General features: G+C 47.4%; 1 long non-coding RNA gene across 1 annotated transcript in view; it reads right to left on the bottom strand.

Annotated features, from left to right (window-relative positions):
* The window catches only part of LOC137640184 (uncharacterized), a 66,999-nt gene that overhangs the window by 22,778 nt on the left and 20,976 nt on the right, over positions 1 to 23,245 (bottom strand). The window contains exon 3 of the long non-coding RNA XR_011044314.1: positions 12,835 to 13,006. This is a non-coding gene — a long non-coding RNA (uncharacterized lncRNA). The remainder of the gene's footprint in view (positions 1 to 12,834; positions 13,007 to 23,245) is intronic.

Genomic DNA, 23,245 nt, shown 5'->3' on the forward strand with positions numbered 1-23,245 from the left:
TAAGTTCCTTGACTTCGGCCATAAGAGACTTATGATCACTAACCACTGACTCTACTTTGTCACCTAAAGCCTGAATGGCACGCAAAACAACAGACATATCAGGTTGAGGGCAAATAGTAGGTTCGGGGGTAGCCACTACAGGGGGAGGAAAAGGTAGGGGATCATGAGGTGAGGAAAAAAGTGAAGAGCGAGAAGAACTCCTCCTAACTCTCTCTCTCTCTAACTTGGTTGAATACTTAAGAAATCGGACAAAATCAAGTTCCGAAAGTCCGGCGCATTCCTCACATCGATCTTCTAACTGACAGGGCCTTTCCCTACAGTCAGAACAAGCGGTGTGAGGATCTACCGAGGCCTTCGGAATACGCCTATTACAAGACCTACATCGTCTATGTGGAGGGGCTTGTGAAATGTCAGACATCTTGAATCAAAAGAGTTAGCCAAGTGGGGATTCCAAATCAAGCAAAAAGATCGTTAACCGTTAATCAGGACTAAATAATAATATAGAAGGTTTCCAGTAAAGCGACAGCCGAAATCTGAGAGAAATACTTCACCAAAAGCCGTGAAAATACTCCAAGATCATAAGCGTATCCCAGAACGTCTTGCCGGAAGCACGACAGAGGAAAAATTGAGGAGGTGACAACAAGAAGTACTGTAGTACCTGGCCACAGGTGGCGCTGGTGAGTACACCCCCTTCTAGTATTGTGATAGCTGGCGTATCCCTCCATAGAATTCTGTCGGGCAACGGAGTTGACAGCTACATGATTATCGGGTAAGTTTAATATTGAAAATATATATATAACTGCCAGGTAAGTATTCATAAAACTTTGTTTTATCATAAAAACTCCATTTTTATGAATAGTACTTGCCTGGCAGTTATATATATATAGCTGATTCACACATTTGGAGGAGGGAAACAGACAGAAAACATAGTTGGGGAAACACCAAAAGAGTTGTAAAAGAAAAAACACCTTGATTCCTTACCTGCTAAGGTAGCTGACTTCAAAGGTTACTGCCTCTAGAGTCGCTTTCCCTTAGGAGTGTTCAGCCTGGGGTAGACCTGCTACGCTGCAAACAACTCAATTGAGTCTGTCAAAGGGTTAGGACCAACAACTTGACTAGACTTCAGAAACTACCTTCGCCCCATATAATAAAAAAGAACTTGCAACCTTACTAAAACTAACCATCTAACCTTGCAGAAATAGATATAATCTATCTATCTGGACTGAGGGAACCGTACCACAAGACGAGGACCTCAGACAACCATAAAAAACACAAACTTATATACATGTACACAAACTAAGGTTGAGTGGGGGTAGTAACTGCTTTGCCTAATAGAGAAGCCGCAGCTACGTATGGGCGCAAGGTATAACACTTGTCATAATCCACTCTTACCTCTCTGAGGTGATGTGAAGCGAAGACAGAGTTGCTCCTCCAGAACGTTGCGTCCATGATCTGCCTAACTGATATATTTTTCCGATATGCCAGTGAGGTACCAATGGCTCTTACTTCGTGAGCCCGTACTTTCAACAGGGCGAAGTTTTCTTCCTCACATAAGAGGTGGACTTCCCTAATAGTTTCCCCTCAGGAAAAAGGACAAAGCGTTCTTTGACAGGGTTTTTTGAGGATCCTTCACCGAACACCATAACGAGTTGGATGCACCCCTCACGTTCTTAGTGTGGGCCAAATAAGCCTTGAGAGCCCTAACCGGGCAGAGGAGGCTTTCCTGTTCCTGACCCACTAGATTCGTGAGGTTAGGGACTTCAAAAGTCCTGGGCCAGGACTTCGAAGGGTTCTCGTTCTTGGCGAGAAAGTCGAACCTTAAGGCACAAACCGCTCCATTTTGATTGAAGCCTACACGCTTCTCGATTGCCTGGACCTCGCTGACCCTTCTGGCAGTCGCTAGAGTCAAAAGGAAGAGGGTTTTCTTAGTCACGTCTCGAAGAGAGGCTTGCGAGATAGGCTCAAACTTCTTGGAGCACAGAAACTTAAACACCACATCCAGGTTCCAAGATGGGGGTCTTAACTGTACCTGCTTTGTCATCTCTAAGGACCTAATGAGGTCCTGCAAATCCTTATTCTGAGACAACTCTAAGCCTCTATGCCTAAAGACGGTTGAGAGCATGCTCCTGTATCCTTTAATGGTAGATACAGCCAGCTTAGCATCCTGCCTGAGGTACAAAAGAAAGTCTACAATCTGGCTTAGCGAGGTAGAGGACGAAGAAACCTTGTGCCTCTTGCACCAAGCACTAAAGGTCTCCCACTTTGACTGTTAGACTCTTTGTGACGAGATCCTCCTTGCTCTGGCAATAGCTTTCGCCGCTTGTGCCGAAAAGCCTCGAGATCTAACGAGCTTCTCGACAGTCTGAAGTCAGTCAGATTGAGAGCGAGGGGGTTTTGATGAAATCTCTCGAAGTGGGGTTGTCTGAGAAGATCTGGACTTGCCGAGAGTCTTCTTGGAACGTCCATCAGCATGCCTACCACTTCGGTGAACCATTCCCTTGCAGGCCAGAATGGAGCCACTAGGATCATTCGTCCTGAATCGAGGAGAGCGAATTTTCTGACAACCAGATTGATGATCTTGAACGGGGGAAAGGCATACATGTCCAACCCCATCCAATCCATCAAGAAGGCGTCCACTGCAACAGCTTCCTCGTCCAGGACTAGGGAGCAGTAGCTGGGGATCCTCTTGTTCAAACTGGAGGCGAGGTCTATTACAGGTCTGCCCCACAACTTCCAGAGGCTCTGACAGACACGCGGGTTGAGAGTCCACTCTGTGGGAAAAACTTGTCCCCTCCTGCTGAGCATGTCTGCCCTGATGTTTCTCTGCCCTTGAACAAACCTTGTCAACAGCTGAGTCTCGTTATTATTCGCCCAAAGGAGAAGCTCTCTCGCTGTTGTGAACAGAGAGAGGGAGTGAGTTCCCCCTTGTTTCCTTATGTACGCGAGAGCTGTGGTGTTGTCTGAATTGATCTCCACAGTCTTTCCTGACACCGAGGTTTTGAAGGCCTTTAGCCCTAACAAAATGGCCATCAATTCCTTCCTGTTGATATGCCAACTGATCTGACACCCTTCCCAAATACCTGAGACCTCTTTGTTCCCTAGTGTTGCTCCCCAGCCTGACTCGGATGCGTCTGAGAATAACATTAGGTCGGGGTTCTTCTTGTACAAGGAGATCCCTTTTCCCAACAGAGCTGGGTCCAGCCACCACATCAAAAGATCCTTGATCTTTGTCGGTATGGGAAAAGAAAAGGAGTCCTCTTGGATCTTTCTGTTCCAAACCTTTGCGAGGAAGTGTTGCAGAGGCCTTAGGTGCAGTCTCCCCAACGGGACAAACTGCTCTAGGGAGGACAGAGTTCCCAGCAGACTCATCCACTCCTTCGCTGAGCATTCCTGTTTCTTTAAAAATTCTTTGACTTTCTCTAGGCACCTGGACTGCCTCTACTGGGAGGGAGAAGCCCGAAAAAGAACTGAATTCAGAACTATCCTCAAATAGAGAATAGTCTGATTTGGCTCGGTCTGAGACTTCTCCCAGTTGACGATGAGTCCCAGGTCCTGAGTCATCGTATATGTCTTCAGTAGGTCCTCCAGACATTTTTCTTTCAACTGTGATCGGATCAGCCAGTCGTCTAGATAGAAGGATACCCTTATCCCCTCCTTGTGTAACCAGCCTGCCACATTCGCCATTAGTCTGGTGAAAACTTGGGGAGCTGTGCTGAGACCGAAGCAAAGTGCCCTGAATTGGAAGCACTTGCCCTGGAACACAAATTTCAGATATCTCCTTGAAGACGGATGAATGGGGACGTGAAAATAAGCGTCCTGCAGGTCGAGAGAAACCATCCAGTCGCCTGGACGAACTGCAGCCAGCACTGACTGAGTCGTCTCCATGGAGAACTTTGTTTTCTCCACGAAGGCGTTCAGAGAGCTGACATCTAGGACTGGTCTCCATCCACCCGAGTTCTTGGGAACCAGAAATAGGCGATTGTAAAAGCCTGGGGAGGTAAGGTCTTGAACTGGCTCTATTGCTCCCTTGACCAACATCTGGTCGACTAGCTCCAGAAGAGCCTCTCGTTTCCCCGCGTCGGTGTACTGAGCCACTAAGGCTAGGGGAGTGTCTGAGAGGGGCGGTTTCTTTAAAAAGGGGATCTTGTAAAATTCCTTGACGATCGAGAGGGACCAGATGTCTGCCTCTCTCCTTTTCCTAGACTGCCAAAAACGAGACAGTCTTGCCCCTACTGTTGTCTGGAGGACTTCCATCTCATTTTTTGGATCGGGGCCTAAATGCACCTCTGCTGGTCCTTGGCCCTGACTCTTGTCTTCTCCCCCTAAAATCCACTCTCGAGGAGGCCCTGCCCCGAAAGGGCTGTTGAAACTACTTCTCTTCCTTTTTCAGAGGAGCAGGAGCAACAGGTAAGGTTTTCCTAGCAGACTGAGACAAAAGGTCCTGAGTAGCTTTCTGTGCCAGAGAAAGGGAGGTATCTCTGACCAGAGCTTCAGGAAAAAGATGAAGTGAAAAAGGGGCGTAAAGCAGTTCCGACTTCTGGGCAACAGTCAAAGATCTAGAGGTGAAGGAGCACAAAAGGGCCCTCTTCTTTAAGACCCCTGCTGAGAAAAGGGAAGCCAATTCATTCGCCCCATCCCTTAGAGCTTCGTCCATGCAGGACATGATACTCGTCAGGTCCTTCGTGCCCTCCAGGAGTTCAGTCTTCCTGGCCAGAGTCCCGAGAGACCAGTCCAGGAAGCTAAAAACCTCGAAAACCCTGAAAATTCCCTTGACGAGGTGATCAAGCTCCAACATGGACCACATCACCTTGGCAGAATTTAAAGCATGCTTTCTTGCCAAGTCCACAAGAGCAGAGAAGTCACCTTGGGAGGAGGTAAGCACTCCTAACCCCAAAGGTTCCCCTGTCTCATACCACATACCGACCTTGGAAGCGAGCCGAGATGGTGGGAAAGAAAAGGTGGTCTTGACAGCTTGTCTCCGTTCCTTCATCCAATCATCCACCTTAGCGAGAGCTTTCCTGGCCAAAATTGAAAGTTTCATTTTGATGAAGGCCGAAGACTTCGTAGCTTTCTTCCTGGTAAATTGAAACTGAGGAGAATGAGGGGCCGATGGTTGAAATTCCTCCCCATAAAGTTCCAAAAGAGAGCGAGAAAGAACCTTAAAATCACTAGTAGAGTCGGCAGGTTTTTCTTCCTCTTCCGAAATATCTTCGAGGTCCTGCTCAAGGATAACATCTTGAAGAGTTGGGCTGCAAGCAGTCTGGCACCGAGAGCTGTTTGTATCCTGGCGCCGAGCGCTGCTAACATCCTGTCGGCGAGAAGCAGTATCGTCACGATGACGAGAAACGTAATCATCCTGATAAGGCAGGCTGCTTTCGTCCTGAAAATGCAGGCTGCCTTCATCTTGAAAATGCAGACTGCATTCGTCCTGTTTCCTAGAAAACGAGGCGGTAACGTCCTGGCGTTTCGAATGAGAAACGGAATCGTCCTGGCGCCGAGAACGAGAGGCAGTATCGTCCTGGCGCCGAGAGCGGGAGGAAGTAACTTCCTGACATCGTGCCGATGAAGAGGGTGTGTGTTGTCGTACGGCCGTCGAAGTGCGCAGAGGTTTCTTGGGAGAGATACTAAGTTCCCTCTTAGAAGAAGATCTCTTTAACAGGTAAAGAGACGTCCTTACGTCTGAAGGACCGTGAAGGAGGGTGGCTGAAAGCTTGAACTAACGATGTAAGCTGTTCCTGCATAACAACCATGAAAGCTTTAGCAACCTCTGCTGGTTCTCGTGGTTCCGAAGAAGGCAGTTGTCGTACGGCTTAACTGGGAGCGCTGACAGAAGAAGCAGGGAGTTTAGCAGGATTAACTGGGCTACGGACTCTCTGTTTCGTCCTCTTAACAGGAACAACATCGAAATAGTCTTCCAAAGGATCAGGTTCTCGGTTACTCGAACAGGGAGAGGGAGAGCGAGACTGCACATCCCGGTTCCACCTTCTCTTCGTTGGTCTTGATTCGTAATGCCAATTACGTCTGGGAGAAGGATCAGGCGAAGACACAAACGTATCTGACACGCCTTTTCTACGGCGGTCAAGAGCAGCCTGGGAGGTCGCAACAGGACTATCTGAGGCGACGACTGACCGAGGAAGAGCACCTCTCGCCCCCTTTCGGCTTTCGACGTACCTTCTCCCTTGGTCCTGGGAGCTTGGTAGAGGTCTAGACCTAGGGTTATGAAAGATTTGATCAGCCGCCACATTCCACTGCACTTTCACAAGCACTAATTTCACTTACACCTTTACCTTTAAAGGCCTCAAATTGTGCTTTAATGGCCTCTAACTCAGCAGCCATCCTAGCATACCGAGGGTCATCCGTAGGCACAGATCCTATAGAAGGGGCAGGAGTTACTACATTCGGGGAAGTAATAACTTCCAAAGAGGTTACAATTAAGGGTCAATAGATAAATCTAAGCTAGCTTCACTAGCAGACTTTGACTTTGATTTAGCTCTCCTAGCTCTATCAACTTCAAGTTTGCGCACATAGCGCTTCATAGCTAACCAATTATCATCATTTAAACCCTTGTAAGGACAGTGAGACAAGCGTCACCAAGATCAACTGATACTTTACTCAAATGTGCATGGGAGTATATTACAAGGTGCGGACGGAAAGGTAGGATGACGCTGGCGCCAAATCAGATTGAATTGCCTGCCAAAATATATGTCTTTTCTTACACTTACAAATATACGAATTATGAGTTAACAGAAACATGTAATGAAATGATACATATGTCAAAATGTAGCTCTGATAGAGCGGAATACATATACATGGAAAACCACGGTGTGGTGAAAGGAGAATTCAAATAAATAAACAGTTTGTTGATTTTCTGGACGACGAAGGGAGCGGTGTCCTTACAAGTACTTCCCCCCCAAGACATCGGGCGGCGTAGAGGGCTGATGATCAATCTTCGTATCTTTTCGGGCGTCGGAGGGTTCCTCTTGTTTTTGAACGGAGGGGCGCGCCGGTGGTCGGCGTAAGGATCTCTTCCTCTTGTCGTCGTTTGATGATTTTTCTTTCGTTGGGCGCCTTGTTTTGAGGTGGAACTTTGGATCTGCCAGGTCCGGCGGAGGCGGTGTCGCTTCCTTCGAGAAACGCTGGTTTCACGCGGTCTATTGAGACCCAGTCCTCTTGGCCATGGACGTCAAGAAGGAAGGCTTTCGTTGTCTTCTTAATTACCCGGTAGGGGCCTCGATAAGGTCTAGTTAGTGGTTCTCGATGAGCGTCGACACAGACGAAAACGTACCCGCAGTCATCCAGGTTTTTTGGCTTGAAGTGCTTGGTTCTGTCCTGGTAAGTTTTGAGACATGGCCTGAACTTCCTGGCTATGTCCCTTAAGTGATCCAGCTGCGTGTCGTCGGTTGATGAGGGAAAGAATTCGCCAGGAACTGCGAGCGCCTCCCCGTAAACCTTTTCGGCGGGCGAAGGTTCGCCGTCTGCGCGAGGGGCGGTGCGAAGGCCAAGGAGTACCCAAGGAAGTCGTGATTTCCAGTCCCCGTCGGTGCAGCTCGCCATCAGGGACGCCTTGAGGGCGCGGTGAGTTCTTTCGACCATGCCGTTTGCCGCGGGGTTGTATGCCGTGGTGCTGTGGAGCGTCGTCCCCATCAGGTTCACCAAAGCGAGCCATATTTCTGAGAGGAAAGCGGGGCCTCTGTCTGTCGTGATGTCGTCAGGAACGCCAAACCTGCTCACCCAGCTTGACAGGAGGGCTTCGGCGCATGCTTGAGTCGTAGCTTCGGTCATCGGCGATGCCTCCAACCACCTCGTGGAGCGATCGATGATCGTAAGCAGGTAGCGAGCAGATCCAGAAGGGGGCAATGGTCCCACGACGTCGATGTGTATGTGACCGAAACATCTTTTTGGCTGGGGAAAATCGCCCACCCCCGATTCGGTGTGACGGCTGACTTTGCTTGACTGGCAGTTGATGCATGACTTCGCCCATTCCCGGGCGTCCTTTTTTTATCCCTGGCCAGACGAACTTTTCAGACAGAAGGCGAGCGGTGGTGCGTCTGAGGGGTGTGAAAGTCCATGGATGATATCGAATATTTTCCTTCTGCAGGAGGCTGGTATCCAGGGACGTGGGCGGCCGGTGCTGGTGTCGCAAAGAATAGTTACTCCTGCTGGTCCGAGGGGAATCGCACTTATCTTGAGCGCGGATGGCCCCGTCAGGTGATCCTGTGCTTTTCGGTCGGTGCGTTGTTCGGTTGCGAGATTGGCGTAGTCGATTCCCAGGTGGATTGCGTCAATTTCAATCCTTGAAAGGGCGTCCGCGACTGGGTTTTTCTTTCCTGGGACGTAACGTATGGTGCACCCGAATTCGGCGATTGATGCGAGATGACGTTGTCGGGAGGACCATGCGTCTGTCGATTTCGTGAAAGCGTGTACGAGGGGTTGATGGTCCGTCGCGATTGTGAAGGGAGTGCCCTCCAAGATGTGCCTGAAGTGGCGGACGGTGAGGTAGACGGCGAGGAGTTCCCTATCAAAGGTGCTGTATCTTGTTTCAGCGGGTTTCAATTTCTTGCTGAAGAATGCCAGCGGTCGAGGAGAACCATCGACGAGTTGCTCCAGCACAGCCCCACAGGCGACGTTGCTGGCGTCGGTCGTTAGTCGCAGGGGCGCGTTGTCGTCGAAATGAGCCAGGGTGGTGGCATTCGCGAGGGCATCCTTCGTCCGGGCGAATGCCTGTTGCTGGGGCAAACCCCACTCAAGTTTTCTTGCTTTTCCTTTCAGGACGTTGTCGAGGGGTGACAGGGTTTGTGCGTGTTGGGGATGAAGCGCCTGTAGTAATTGACCATCCCCAGGAACTCCTGAAGTTGGCGGATGGTCGTAGGTATCGGGAACTTTCTGATGGCGTCGACCTTGGTTGTCATGGGTTTTACCCCGCATGAGAATACGCGGTGACCAAGGAAATCCACTCCTTCCGCACCGAACGTGCATTTGTCGAAACGTACGACCAGGCCGTTCTCCTGTAGGCGTTTGAGGACGGTGCGGACGTGCCTCCGGTGTTCCTCCTTGGTTTTCGAGAATATCAGGATGTCGTCGACGTAGCAGACGCAGAAAGGTAGGTCACCCAGAATGCTGTCCATTAGTCGTTGGAAGGTCGCCCCGGCGTTGCGTAGACCAAAGGTTGAGTATGCGAAGGTGTAGGATCCAAACGGCGTTACAATGGCAGTTTTCGGGATGTCTTTCGGAAATACGGGGACCTGGAAATAAGACTTGAGGAGGTCCATCTTGGTAAAATACTTCGCGCCGTGCAACGCGTTCGTTAGGTCCTGCATGTTGGGCAGCGGGTAGTGATCGGGCGTTGTGATGAGGTTGAGGCGCCTGTAGTCGCCGCAAGGTCTCCAGGACCCGTTCGGCTTTTTTACCATGTGTAGGGGTGATGCCCAGGGGCTCGATGCTTTCTTATAGATACCCATGCGTTCCATGTCCTCGAAGGCGCGTTTGGCATCCTTCAGTTTCTGGGGCGGGAGGCGGCGGAATTTGGCGTGAGTGGGAGGTCCTATCGTTGTGATGTGGTGGTAGATCCCATGCTTGGACGGGGAACCTGGCGAGTGTCGGAGCTCGGGCTTGAAAACCTCGTGAAATTCTTGTAGGAGGTCGGTGTAGGGGTGCGTCGTTACGGCGGATACGGACATTGTTGCAGGGCCGTGTTCTAGGGCGCGGGACTGGCAGGTTCCCGTGTCGATGAGACGTTTGTTAGCGATATCGACGAGGAGTCCGTGGTGGGCGAGGAAATCCGCACCGAGGAGGGGGCGATTGACGTCAGCGATAGCGAAGGGCCAAGAATACGAACGGCCCATGATAGATATCTTGAGGGTCTTGATCCCATAGCACCATATGGGAGATCCGTTGGCGGCGATGAGTGAGGGAGCGTTTTTGTCGGGACCACGGTCTAGGTCGGACTTGGAAGGTGGGAACGTTGACTGCATTGTGCCGGTGTCTATCATGAGTCTACGGTTGGAAATGGTATCGAGGATATAGAAACCATTCTTGTTTTGGTTAACTGCGGCTGCGATGGTGGATGCTTCTGGCATCATCTTCTAGGGAAACTGCATGGTGCTCTACATTTCTTGGCGTCGCTGCCGAACTATTGGTGGTAGAAGCACCATGCTGGGTTAGTCCTAGGGTTCGGTCGTGTTGGTTGCGGTGGTTTCTTTCTTGATAGAACGTTGATCTCGTCGTCCTCAGGGGCCGTTGCCGAGGAGTCTATGGAAGAGCAGCTGCTGAAGGAGGAGAACGAAGGCGGTGTTGACGATGATGCTCCGAGGCGAGATGCTTTGGAGGCCTCGTAGAGCTTCTGAGCCTTCGACAGGAGTTCGTTCATCGGGAGCGTGTCGGCGTCTGTCAATTGGGCCCTTACATCCTGTGGTAGGCGTTGAAGAAAGATCTCGCGAGATAAGCTAATCTCACGTCGTCGGCCGTTGCTGTCTGTTTCGGGGAGCATAAGCAGGCCGGATAACTCGTCCCACGCCTCAACAGGAGAGGTGTCACCCATGGGCTTGCCGGCGAGGTCCAGGACTTTCTGTGCCCTTGCTGAGACGGAGAGAGAGTAGATACCAATGAGTTTCGTTCTCAGGTCGTCGTATGAAACTTGGCCAGCCTGGGCGTCGAGCCATGGGGGAATCTTGTCGAATACCTCTTCAGGTATGGAGGTGAGAATGATGTCAGCCTTGGCGCAGGAGTCGCTGAGTCTAGCGACGCGGAAGAGTACGTCTGCTCTCAGGAACCAGGAAGCAGTGTTGTGTTGAGAAAAGGGCGGCAGTTTGACTTTGGGCGTGGAGGCGAGGCCGTTGGGTGCGATGGGCGTGTTGCTTCCTGCATCGTGGCCAGACGACGAGTCGGCGAAGAGGTGGGAAGTTGATATGTCGGTTAAGCTCATCCTACTGCCTTACATGCACCGAAGTGTGGGAGAACCAAAGGCAGGCTCACGCCCAAGGTAACGGAGTATAGAGAAGGTAGCACAGCCGTAATAAGTCCGTTAATGGCAAAGCCAAAACCGCTGATGCTACTTTCAACTCCGGGGTCACCAGTTGTAAGGACAGTGAGACAAGAGTCACCAAGATCAACTAATACTTTATTCAAATGTGCATGGGAGTATATTACAAGGTGCGGACGGAAAGGTAGGATGACGCTGGCGCCAAATCAGATTGAATTGCCCGCCAAAAAATATGTGTTTTCTTACACTTACAAATATACAAATTATGAGTTAACAGAAACATGTAATGAAATGATACACATATGTCAAAATGTAGCTCTGATAGAACGGAATACATATACATGGGAAACCACGGTGTGGCGAAAGGAGAATTCAAATAAATAAACAGTTTGTTGATTTTCTGGACGACGAAGGGAGCGGTGTCCTTACACCCTCGCATTCCTTGCACCTATTATCTAGTGCACATTCAAACCCCCTGCAACCCATAAAGACAGTGTGAGGGTCAACCGACACTTTCAGTAACCTCACCTTGCAAATATCATTCGCACATATACGAATATGAATTTTTTCACTCATGATAATAAAGCAAAAAAGACAAAAAACAAAAACAAACACAATTGCCAAATCCCAACACAGTGTACTTCACCAAAAACGAAGTCCAAAAAAAGCGATGAAGGGAAAGCGATCCGAATAAACTCTAAATGGCGGACCAACGACGTTGTCGATCCGGCCGGCAGAGATAATCTGAGGAACAGAAAACGGGAATGATTCCAGGTACCACCCTGTAAAGCAGCCCATTCACGATCAGTAATTAATGAAGGAATTCCTTCAGTGTCAGAACTAGGACGTCCACTAACGGTCAGTGCGTTCATCAGTGTAGGATAGACTACCATGGTGATTAGACAATCGAAATGGCTTCCTCTATTTTTTGTGGAAGACCGAGATGACTACGACGACAATCGCGACATGATGCGATGAACTCCTGGAGAGATGTATTTTTGAAATGTAACTGTTTTTGTTTAATAAATATATAACAAATAATGTGTTTCTTACTTCATGTGCTTGTAAATTCGAGGTGGATGTTCTAATAGCTTCTTGATCCTTTAAAAACATTAAATCTTCATAGTAAGTCCAAGTTGGCATATACACATCATCTGCCCCAGTTCCAGACCGCATAGAATCTTCGACTTTTTTTGCATGTTTCCTGAAATTACTCCTGTAGATGTTGATTTTTTTCTTCACTAAGTCTGTGGTTGCATCAGGATACTTTTCTTTAAGTTTTTCTGCTAATTTTCCATACGCTTCGTTTTTTTTATATTTATTCAGATAATGTTTTGACTTAATTTGCCAAAGGCATAGCTGTTCTTTGTATAACTGAAAAAAATTCGCCCCAAAATTCTCTATCTTCCGGCATCTTAACTACTTAAACTTCTCTCAAATCTCTGCACCAACGTTCCTCACACTCTGGCCATGCGGTTCACTTTGATAACTTAACTTAACCATCTAACCACACAACCACCACAAGGCGGTTGCCGCGATTTTCGATTAAATTCTACCGAAGTCGGAGACTCGGCTATATATATATAACTGCCAGGTAAGTACTATTCATAAAAACATTTTTTAACTTTACATGTTTTAAAAAATTATATTACTTTGGAAGTAGAATTATTTTTTTTTTCCAATTTTATATTTTGATTTAATAATTCCAAAACGAATAAATAAAAATTTCCCAGTTATCAAAATTCTTGAAATCAACAAAACATCTACTCATGTTTTAAAGTTCAGTAGTTTTAACAACATTTACTGTATAGTCCTGTACAATACAAAAAAAAAAAAAAAAAACTTACAACACTCACATTATTTTAATGCATTATATCACATCTCCAGTTCCAGTTGAGAAAATACTTTTATCCAGGCAAGCGCTGTAGTTTCTTGCAAATGAAGGGAACCTCAAATTTCATAAATTAGTGGCTTCAGGGTCAAAGGAAAATCTCTGGGTCCCAAACAATATCATCTGAGGAAAGTCACCTGAAATTATAAACAATTACAACAAATAAACTATTAATTGCCTCTATAGTTTAACTTTCATAACACATATAGAAATCTCATGGAAACTAATACAAATGGCTCCTTTGAAAAAGAAGACTACTGTAATATTAATCTATCTATCTTCTGAAAAATTTGTCTTGTTTTTATCATATAATTGGGTTTCCCTTTACTTATACAGTATTGCTTCCTACTATCCAGAAAATAACGTTGCTTAATCTTTAAATATGCTTTTGATGCCCTAACGTCCCAAACCCCATATCCGAGAAAAAATAAGTTTCCTTTACTCGCCTTCAACTTTCCAGAAACCTCAAGAGCCTTAGAGACAGAATACGACAATTGTCATTGGCCTGCAACACTCAAAACACTACGTGACATCCAAAATAACTAAACGCAAAGGTGCTATCACCACACAATCACTTGAGATGAAGACAACCTCTAAGCGACAGTAAGGCAAGATGTTATCATCCTACGACCAAATTATACCACAGGCACCAACCAATGACCACTGAACAACAGATTCCAACACCATACAATCAATGCAAGACAAAGATGTAGACATTTTTACAAGTCACAGATGCTGGCAATCTACCCATTGACAGTGCAAGAAAGAGATCCTGATAAGTTGTAACAAAATGTCATAATCTTAGCAATACCAAGTGAGTTACAACTTACACAATATCCAACAAATGGAGTTTTTATGATAAAACAAAGTTTAATGAATACTTACCTGGCAGTTATATATATAGAGCTGAGTCTCCGACTGCGGCAGAATTTAATCGAAAATCGCGGCAACCGCCTTGTGGTGGTTGTGTGGATAGATGGTTAACAACCCTTACAGGGTGGTACTTGGAATCATTCCCGTTTTCTGTTCCTCAGATTATCTTTGCCCGACCTGTCTCCTTCCTGAGGGGAGGTGGGTGGGCTTTAAAATATATATATATAACTGCCAGGTAAGTATTCATAAAACTTTGTTTTATCATAAAAACTCCATTTTTATGAATAGTACTTACCTGGCAGTTATATATATATACAGTATAGCTGATTCACACATTTGGAGGAGGGAAACAGACAGAAAAACATAGTTGGGGAAACAACAAAAGAGTTGCAGGAGAACAAACACCTTGATTCCTTACCAGCTAAGGTAGCTGACTTCAAAGGTAACTGCCTCTAGAGTCGCTTTCCCTTAGGAGTGTTCAGACAGGAGTAGACCTGCTACGCTGCAAACAACCCAATCGAGTCTGTCAAAGGGGTAGGACCAACAACTTGACTAGACTTCAGAAACTACCTTCCCATATAATAAAAACCTGCAACCTTACTAAAGCTAACCACCTAACCTTGCAGAAATAGATATAAACTATCTATCTGGACTGAGGGAACCGTACCACAAGACGAGGACCTCAGACAACCATAAAAAACACAAACCCATATACAAGTACATAAACTAAGGTTGAGTGGGGGGTAGTAACTCCTTTGCCTAATAGAGAAGCCGCAGCTACGTATGGGCCCAAGGTATAACACTTGTCATAGTCCACTCTTACCTCTCTGAGGTGATGAGAAGCGAAGACAGAGTTGCTCCTCCAGAACGTTGCATCCATGATCTGCTTAACTGACATATTTTTCCGGTATGCCAGTGAGGCAGCAATGGTTCTTACTTCGTGAGCCCGTACTTTTAACAGGGCGAAGTTTTCTTCCTCACATAAGAGGTGGGCTTCCCTAATAGTTTCCCTCAGGAAAAAGGACAAAGCGTTCTTTGACAGGGGTTTTTGAGGATCCTTCACCGAACACCATAAGGAGTTGGAAGCACCCCTCACGTTCTTAGTGTGGGCCAAATAAGCCTTGAGAGCCCTAACCGGGCAGAGGAGGCTTTCCTGTTCCTGACCCACTAGATTCGTGAGGTTAGGGACTTCAAAAGTCCTGGGCCAGGGTTTCGAAGGGTTCTCGTTCTTGGCGAGAAAGTCGAACCTCAAGGCACAAACCGCTCCATTTTGAGTGAAGCCTACACGCTTCTCGATTGCCTGGACCTCACTGATCCTCCTGGCAGTCGCTAGAGTCAAAAGGAAGAGGGTTTTCTTAGTCACATCTCGCAGAGAGGCTTGCGAGATAGGCTCAAACTTCTTGGAGCACAAAAACTTAAACACCACATCCAGGTTCCAAGAAGGGGGTCTTAACTGCACCTGCTTCGTTGTCTCAAAAGAACTAATGAGGTCCTGCAAGTCCTTATTCTGAGATAACTCTAAGCCTCTATGCCTAAAGACGGTTGAGAGCATGCTCCTGTATCCTTTAATGGTAGATACAGCCAGCTTAGCATCCTGCCTGAGGTACAAAAGAAAGTCTTGCAATCTGGCTTAGAGAGGTAGAGGAGGAGGAAACCTTGTGTCTCCTGCACCAAGCTCTAAAGGTCTCCCACTTTGACTGGTAGACTCTTTGTGAAGAGATCCTCCTTGCTCTGGCAATAGCTTTCGCCGTTTGTGCCGAAAAGCCTCGAGATCTAACAAGCTTCTCGACAGTCTGAAGGCAGTCAGATTGAGAGCGAGGGGGTTCTGATGAAATTTCTCGAAGTGGGGTTGTCTGAGAAGATCTGGACTTGCCGTGAGTCTTCTTGGAACGTCCATCAGCAACCCTACCACTTCGGTGGACCATTCCCTCGCAGGCCAGAATGGAGCCACTAGGATCATTCGTCCCGAATCGAGGAGAGCGAATTTTCTGACAACCAGATTGATGATCTTGAACGGGGGAAAGGCATAAATGTCCAGCCCCGTCCAATCCATCAAGAAGGCGTCCACTGCAACAGCTTCCTCGTCCGGGACTAGGGAGCAGTAGTTGGGATCCTCTTGTTTAGACTGGAGGCGAAAAGGTCTATTACAGGTCTGCCCCACAACTTCCAGAGGCTCCGACAGACATGCGGGTTGAGAGTCCACTCTGTGGGAAGGACTTGTCCCCTCCTGCTGAGCTTGTCTGCCCTGATGTTTCTCTGCCCTTGAACAAACCTTGTCAACAGCTGAGTCTCGTTCTTATTCGCCCAAAGGAGAAGCTCTCTCGCAGTTGAGAACAGAGAGAGGGAGTGAGTTCCCCCTTGTTTCCTTATGTACGCGAGAGCTGTGGTGTTGTCGGAATTGATCTCCACAGTCTTTTCTGACACCGAGGTTTTGAAGGCCTTTAGCCCTAACAAAATGGCCATCAATTCCTTCCTCTTGATATGCCAACTGATCTGACACCCTTCCCAAATACCTGAGACCTCTTTGTTCCCTAGTGTTGCTCCCCAGCCTGACTCGGATGCGTCTGAGAATAACACTAGGTCGGGGTTCTTCTTGAACAAGGAGATCCCTTTTCCCAACAGAGCTGGGTCCAGCCACCACATCAAAAGGTCCTTGATCTTTGTCGGAATGGGAAAAGAAAAAGTGTCCTCCTGGATCTTTTTGTTCCAAACCTTTGCGAGGAAGTGTTGCAGAGGCCTTAGGTGCAGTCTTCCCAATGGGGCAAACTGCTCCAGGGAGGATAGAGTTCCCAGCAGACTCATCCACTCCTTCGCTGAGCATTCCTGCTTCCTCAAAAAGTCTTTGACTTTGTCCAGGCACCTGGTCTTCCTCTCCTGGGAGGGAGAAGTCTGAAAAAGAACTGAATTCAGAACTATCCCCAAATAGAGAATAGTCTGATTCGGCTCGGTCTGAGACTTCCCCCAGTTGACGATGAGTCCCAGGTCCTGAGTCATCGTATACATCTTCATTAGGTCCTCCAGACATTTTTCTTTCGACTGTGATCGGATCAGCCAGTCGTCTAGATAGAAGGATACCCTTATCCCCTCCTGGTGTAACCAACCTGCCACATTCGCCATTAGTCTGGTGAAAACTTGGGGAGCTGTGCTGAGACCGAAGCATAGTGCCCTGAATTGGAAGCACTTGCCCTGGAACACAAATCTCAGATATCTCCTCGAAGACGGATGAATGGGGACGTGAAAATAAGCGTCCTGCAGGTCGAGAGAAACCATCCAGTCTCCTGGAAGAACTGCAGCCAGCACTGACTGAGTCGTCTCCATGGAGAACTTTGTTTTCTCCACGAAGGCGTTCAGAGAGCTGACATCTAAGACTGGTCTCCATCCACCCGAGTTCTTGGGAACCAGAAACAGGCGATTGTAAAAGCCTGGGGAGGCGAAGTCTTGAACCGGCTCTAAATTGCCCCCTTGACCAACATCTGGTCGACTAGCTCCAGAAGAGCCTCTCGTTTCCCCGCGTCGGTGTACTGAGCCACTAAGGCTAGGGGAGTGTCTGAGAGAGGTGGTTTCTTTAAAAAGGGGATCTTGTAACCTTCCTTGACGACTGAGAGGGAGCAGGTGTCCGCCCCTCTCCTTTTCCAAGACTGCCAAAAACGAGACAGTCTTGCCCCTACTGGTGTCTGGAGGACTTCCATCTCACTTTTTGGACCGGGGCCTAAACGCACCCCTGCTGGTCCTTGGCCCTGACTCTTGTCTTCTCCCCCTAAAATCCACTCTCGAGGAGATCCTGCCCCGAAAGGGCTGTTGAAACTACTTCTCTTCCTTCTTCGGAGGAGCAGGAGCAACAGGTAAGGTCTTTCTAGCCGACCGAGACAAAAGGTCCTGAGTAGCCTTCTGAGCCAGAGAAAGGGAGATATCTCTGACCAGAGCTTCAGGAAAAAGATGACGTGAAAAAAAAGCGTAAAGCAGCTCCGACTTCTGGGCAACAGTCATAGATCTAGAGGTGAAGGAGCACAAAAGGGCCCTCTTCTTTAAGACCCCTGCTGAGAAAAGGGAAGCCAATTCATTCGCCCCATCCCTTAGAGCTTTGTCCATGCAGGACATGATACTCGTCAGGTCCTTCGTGTCCTCCAGGAGTTCAGACTTCCTGGCCAGAGTCCCGAGAGACCAGTCCAGGAAGCTAAAAACCTCGAAAACCCTGAAAATTCCCTTGACGAGGTGATCAAGGTCCGACATGGACCACATCACCTTGGCAGAGTTTAAAGCATGCCTTCTTGCCGAGTCCACAAGAGCAGAGAAGTCACCTTGGGAGGAGGCAGGCACTCCTAACCCCAAAGGTTCCCCTGTCTCATACCACATACCGGCCTTGGAAGCGAGCCGAGACAGTGGAAAAGAAAAGGTGGTCTTGACAGCTTGTCTCCGTTCCTTCATCCAATCATCCACCTTAGCGAGAGCTTTCCTGGCCAAAATTGAAAGTTTCATTTTGATGAAGGCCGAAGACTTAGTAGCTTTCTTCCTAGTAAATTGAGACTGAGGAGAACGAGGGGCCGAAGGTTGAAATTCCTCCCCATAAAGTTCCAAAAGAGAGCGAGAAAGAACCTTATAATCACTAGAAGAGTCGGCAGGTTTTTCTTCCTCTTCCGAAATATCTTCGAGCTCCTGCTCAAGGATAACATCCTGAAGAGTAGGGCTGGCAGCAGTCTGGCACCGAGAACTGTTTGAATCCTGGCGCCGAGCGCCGCTAACATCCAGTCGGCGAGAAGCGGAATCGTCACGATGACGAGAAGCGGAATCGTCACGATGACGAGAAGCGGAATCGTCACGATGACGAGAAGCGGTATCGTCACGATGACGAGAAGCAGTATCGCCACGATGACGAGAAACGGAATCGTCCTGAAGATGCAGGCTGCCTTTGCCTTGCAAATGCAGACTGCATTCATCCTGCTTCCTAAGAAACGAGGCAGTAATGTCCTGGCGTTTCGAAAGAGAAACGGAATCGTCACGGCGCCGAGAACGAGAGGCAGTATCGTCACGGCGCCGGGAGAGGGGGGAAGGAAATTCCTGGCAGCATGCCGATGAAGAGGGTGTGCGTTGTCGTACGGCTGACGAAGTGCGCAGAGGTTTCTTGGGAGAGATACTAAGATCTCTCTTAGAAGAAGATCTCTTAACAGGCAAAGAGACGTCCTTACGTCTGACGGACTGAGAAGGGTGGCTGAAAGCTTGAACTAACGATGAAAGTTGTTCCTGCATAACAACCATGAAAGCTTTAGCAACCTCCGCTGGCTCTCGCGGTGCCGAAGACGGCAGTTGTCGTACGGCTTGACTGGGAGCACTGGCAGAAGAAGTAGGGAGTCTAGCAGGATTAACTGGGCTAAGGACTCCCTGTTTCGCCCTCTTAACAAGAACAACATCGAAATCGTCTTCCGAAGGATCAGGATCCCGGCTACTCGAACCGGGAAAGGGAGAGCGAGACTGCACATCCCGGTTCCACCCTCTCTTCATTGGTCTTGATTCGTAACGCCAATTACGTCTGGGAGAACAATCAGGCGAAGACACAAACGTATCCGACACGCCTTCCCTACGGCGGTCAAGAGCAGCCTGGGAGATCGCAACAGGACTGTCTGAGGCGACGACTGACCGAGGATAAGCACCTCTCACCCCCTTTCGGCTTTCGACGTACCTTCTCCCTTGGTCCTGGGAGCTTGGTAGAGGTCTAGACCTAAGGGTATGACAGATTCGATCAGTCGCCACCTCCACTGCACTTTCACAAGCACTAATTTCACTTACACCCTTACCTTTAAACGCCTCCAATTGTGCTTTAATGGCCTTTAATTCAGCAGCTAATTTAGCATACCGAGGGTCATCCGTAGGCACAGATCCTGGAGAAGGGGCAGGAGTTACTACATTCGGGGAAGGAATAACTTCCAAAGAGGTTACAAGCAAAGGGTCAATAGATAAATCTAAGCTAGGCTCACTAGCAGACTTTGACTTTGATTTAGCTCTTCTAACTCTATCAATCTCAAGTTTGCGCACATAGCGCTTCATAGCTAACCAATTATCATCACTTAAAACCTCGCATTCCTTGCACCTATTATCTAAAGCACATTCAAACCCCCTGCAACCCATACAGATAGTGTGAGGGTCAACCGACACTTTCGGCAACCTCACCTTGCAAATATCATTCGCACAAATACGATAATGAATTTTTTCACTCATGATAAGAAAGGAAAAAAGACAAAAAACAAAAAACAAACACGATTGCCAAATCCCAACACAGTGTACTTCACCAAAAACGAAGTCCAAAAAGGCGATGAAGGGAAAGCGATCCGAAAAAAACTCTAAATGGCGGACCAACGATGTTGTCGATCCGGCCGGCAGAGATAATCTGAGGAACAGAAAACGGGAATGATTCCAAGTACCACCCTGTAAGGGTTGTTAACCATCTAACCACACAACCACCACAAGGCGGTTGCCGCGATTTTCGATTAAATTCTGCCGCAGTCGGAGACTCAGCTATATATATATAACTGCCAGGTAAGTACTATTCATAAAATAACTTATTAGTATACAGACATAAAACTAATAATGTATAGTAATGACAAAATCTATGACCATCTCACAAAAAATAATGAGGACAATCTCACTTTCAAGGGAATTTCTGTCATACTGCATTCTTTTAAATAGCATGTCTTCAGCACTATATTGTACACAGTACATATGCTACCTTCCACAGATATTTATTAACTAATCTCTAACCTTACTGGGGTGCAAACTTCTGAAAAAAAAGAATGATGAAAATTTTAACTTATATTTAAACTGGTGTCAGTTAAATATTACAGCTTTCATCCCTGTTGGCAGCTTTAATTTAGTATTAATAATTCAATCTTGCGCTATCGGCGTTCCTTTAGCTTCCATCTCCTTCCCATACTATTAGGGGAATCGGGTTGCCTACTAGATAGCTTTTAGTTTACAGACCAGATTTTGGAATTCAAATGTGCAGGTAAATATATGCATCTGAAAGAAAAATAAAATATTTTTACTCCAAATGTTCTTTACATTCTACATAGTCACTTTTTAGGATTATTCATTAGAATAACTGGCATATTCAACTTTATCTTTAGAGATCTAGATCTAGATTACTTGACCATGCTGTTATGTTCTTAACATAAACATCCAAAGTAAAAAGATCGTTAATAACCTGAGCTCATGAAAAAAAAACAAGAAAAAGTTTAAGTTCAGTTTGGATAATTATCCAAAACTATAGTAGCAGCTATGTATAATAAGTGATTGGTGGTTTCATATCAACCTATTCTTTACCCAATGGTCTTATGAGTACTATTCTTGGTAAGGTTACCAGTATCGTCACTGCATTGGTAATATGACAAATTTGTGGATAATTTGTATTTTTCCTAACTATACAAACCTTAGCTATTTAATAGGGGTGGGTATTACTTTCGGCATAGCTGAAATGATGAGCCATTAATTTTTAACGAGGGTTTACTACCCATACCGCTAGTTAGCGGGGGTAAGGGAAGGTAGCTTGCTAACCCCTCCCTCTCACACACCTATGCTTGAGATCACTTTGCTTGGAGGTAGGACTTCAAGGGGGATAGAGCTGGTGGGCAAGTTTGGTTAAATAGCTTGGGCAAGTTTGGTTAAATAGCTAAGGTTAGTATAGTTAGGAAAAATACAAATTACCTACGAATTTGTCATTTGTTCCGTAACTGGAATACAAACCACGCTATTTAATAGGGGTGACTCACCCATTAGGAAGGGTGGATGTCCCACCCAGTATGGCTTTTGGCTTTGCCCGGGGGCTCCTTATTTGAGTGTGTTAGCACTCAAGATATAAGGAGTCCCCGCACCTCGCTAAAACCTTGCTACGCAAGGTCTGTGGTCTACGCAAGCTGTGTGTGAAGGTATGAAGAAGTGTGACTCGTCCTAGAAAGTAGTTCTGAAGTTCTTTAGGTGGAAACTTGTAGACTAGGACTTTCCTAATACCACCCCTTCAGGGTATGGGGACATAACAGTATTAATATTAATACTAAGAACACAAGGGAGCATGGTTTACCTGCAGTGGTTTGAGGTTAGCTATGCAGAGAACCCAGGATGCTGCTTTCCCCAAGAGGATGAAGAAAAGAATAAGAGCCAGTCAATTTTCATTTATGCAGACTAAAACCGGGTACCAATGCCTTCAACCTTCTGCTACTTGTCCAATAAGGAGCTTGAGGTTTCAAACCAGCTGTTGTGCAGCCACCACAGGACCGATAGAGAAAGTATCGAGTCTCCTGTGGGTCATGTCTTGCAGGTAGTGGGATGTGAACGTGGTTTGCCGTTTCCAAACCCAAGCTTGAAGAACCTGTGTCACTGATAAATTTCTTTTGAAGGCCAGGGACGTAGCTATGCCCCTGACATCATGTGCTTTGGGGCTACGTGACGAAGGAGGGTCTGGATTCAGTGCCAGGTCAACGACCCTGCGAATCCATGCAGAGATGGTGTTCTTGGTGACCCTCCTCTTAGTCCTTCCTCTGCTGACGAATAGTGCTAGCACATGAGGACGGGCTGCGGCTGTTTTTATTAGGTACAACCTCAAGCTCCTTACTGGGCATAGTAAGAGATGGCCTGGGTCATCTGTTACAGTACGGAGACTAGAAATCCAGAAGGAGTCGAATCGAGGATCTGCTACTCCCGGATTCTGAGTATTAGCAATAAACTCAGGGACGAAGCTGAACGTTACCTACCCCCATCCCCCATATGAGAGACCATGAAGTTCGCTAACTTGCTTGGCCAAGGCCAAAGCTAGCAGGAACACCGTCTTCCAGGTTAGGTGGCGATCTGATGCCTGGCGTAATGGTTCATAGGTTCTTAAGAGACCTGCGAACTTGAACCACGTTCCATGGAGGAGGTCTCACTAACGACTGAGGGCAGGTAAGTTCATAACTCCATATGAGTATAGAAAGTTCTAGCGATGAAGAAATGTCCATTCCTTTCAGCCTGTAGGCAAGGCTTAAGGCTGAGCGATAGCCTTTCACTGCCGAGACTGATAGGCGCATTTCTTCACACAAATACACGAGGAACTCAGCTATTGCTGGAATAGTGGCATCGAGTGGAGAGATACCCCTTCCACGACAACAACCACAGAAGACTTTCCACTTTGCCTGGTAGACTGCTGCTGATGACTTCCCCAGGTGTCCAGACATCCTGATTGCAACTTGTTGCAAAATTCCTCTCTCAGAGAGGAGATGCTGAATAGTCTCCAGGCGTGAAGTCGTAGTGAACCTACGGCTTTGTGGAAGATGTTGGCGTGTGGTTGTTTGAGTATATTGTGTCGTGGAGGGAGTTCTCTTGGTGGCTCCGTTAGGAGTTGCAGAAGGTCCGGGAACCCCTCTGCGTAATGCCATAGCGGAGCTATGAGGGTTATTGAAAGATTGATCGATGTTCTGGTCTTGTTGAGTACCCTCCTCATCAGACAGAACGGGGGAAAGGCGTAAACGTCAATGTTGTCCCAC

This window comes from Palaemon carinicauda, chromosome 4 (genome assembly GCF_036898095.1).
Source record: "Palaemon carinicauda isolate YSFRI2023 chromosome 4, ASM3689809v2, whole genome shotgun sequence".
Classification (NCBI taxonomy): domain Eukaryota; kingdom Metazoa; phylum Arthropoda; class Malacostraca; order Decapoda; family Palaemonidae; genus Palaemon; species Palaemon carinicauda.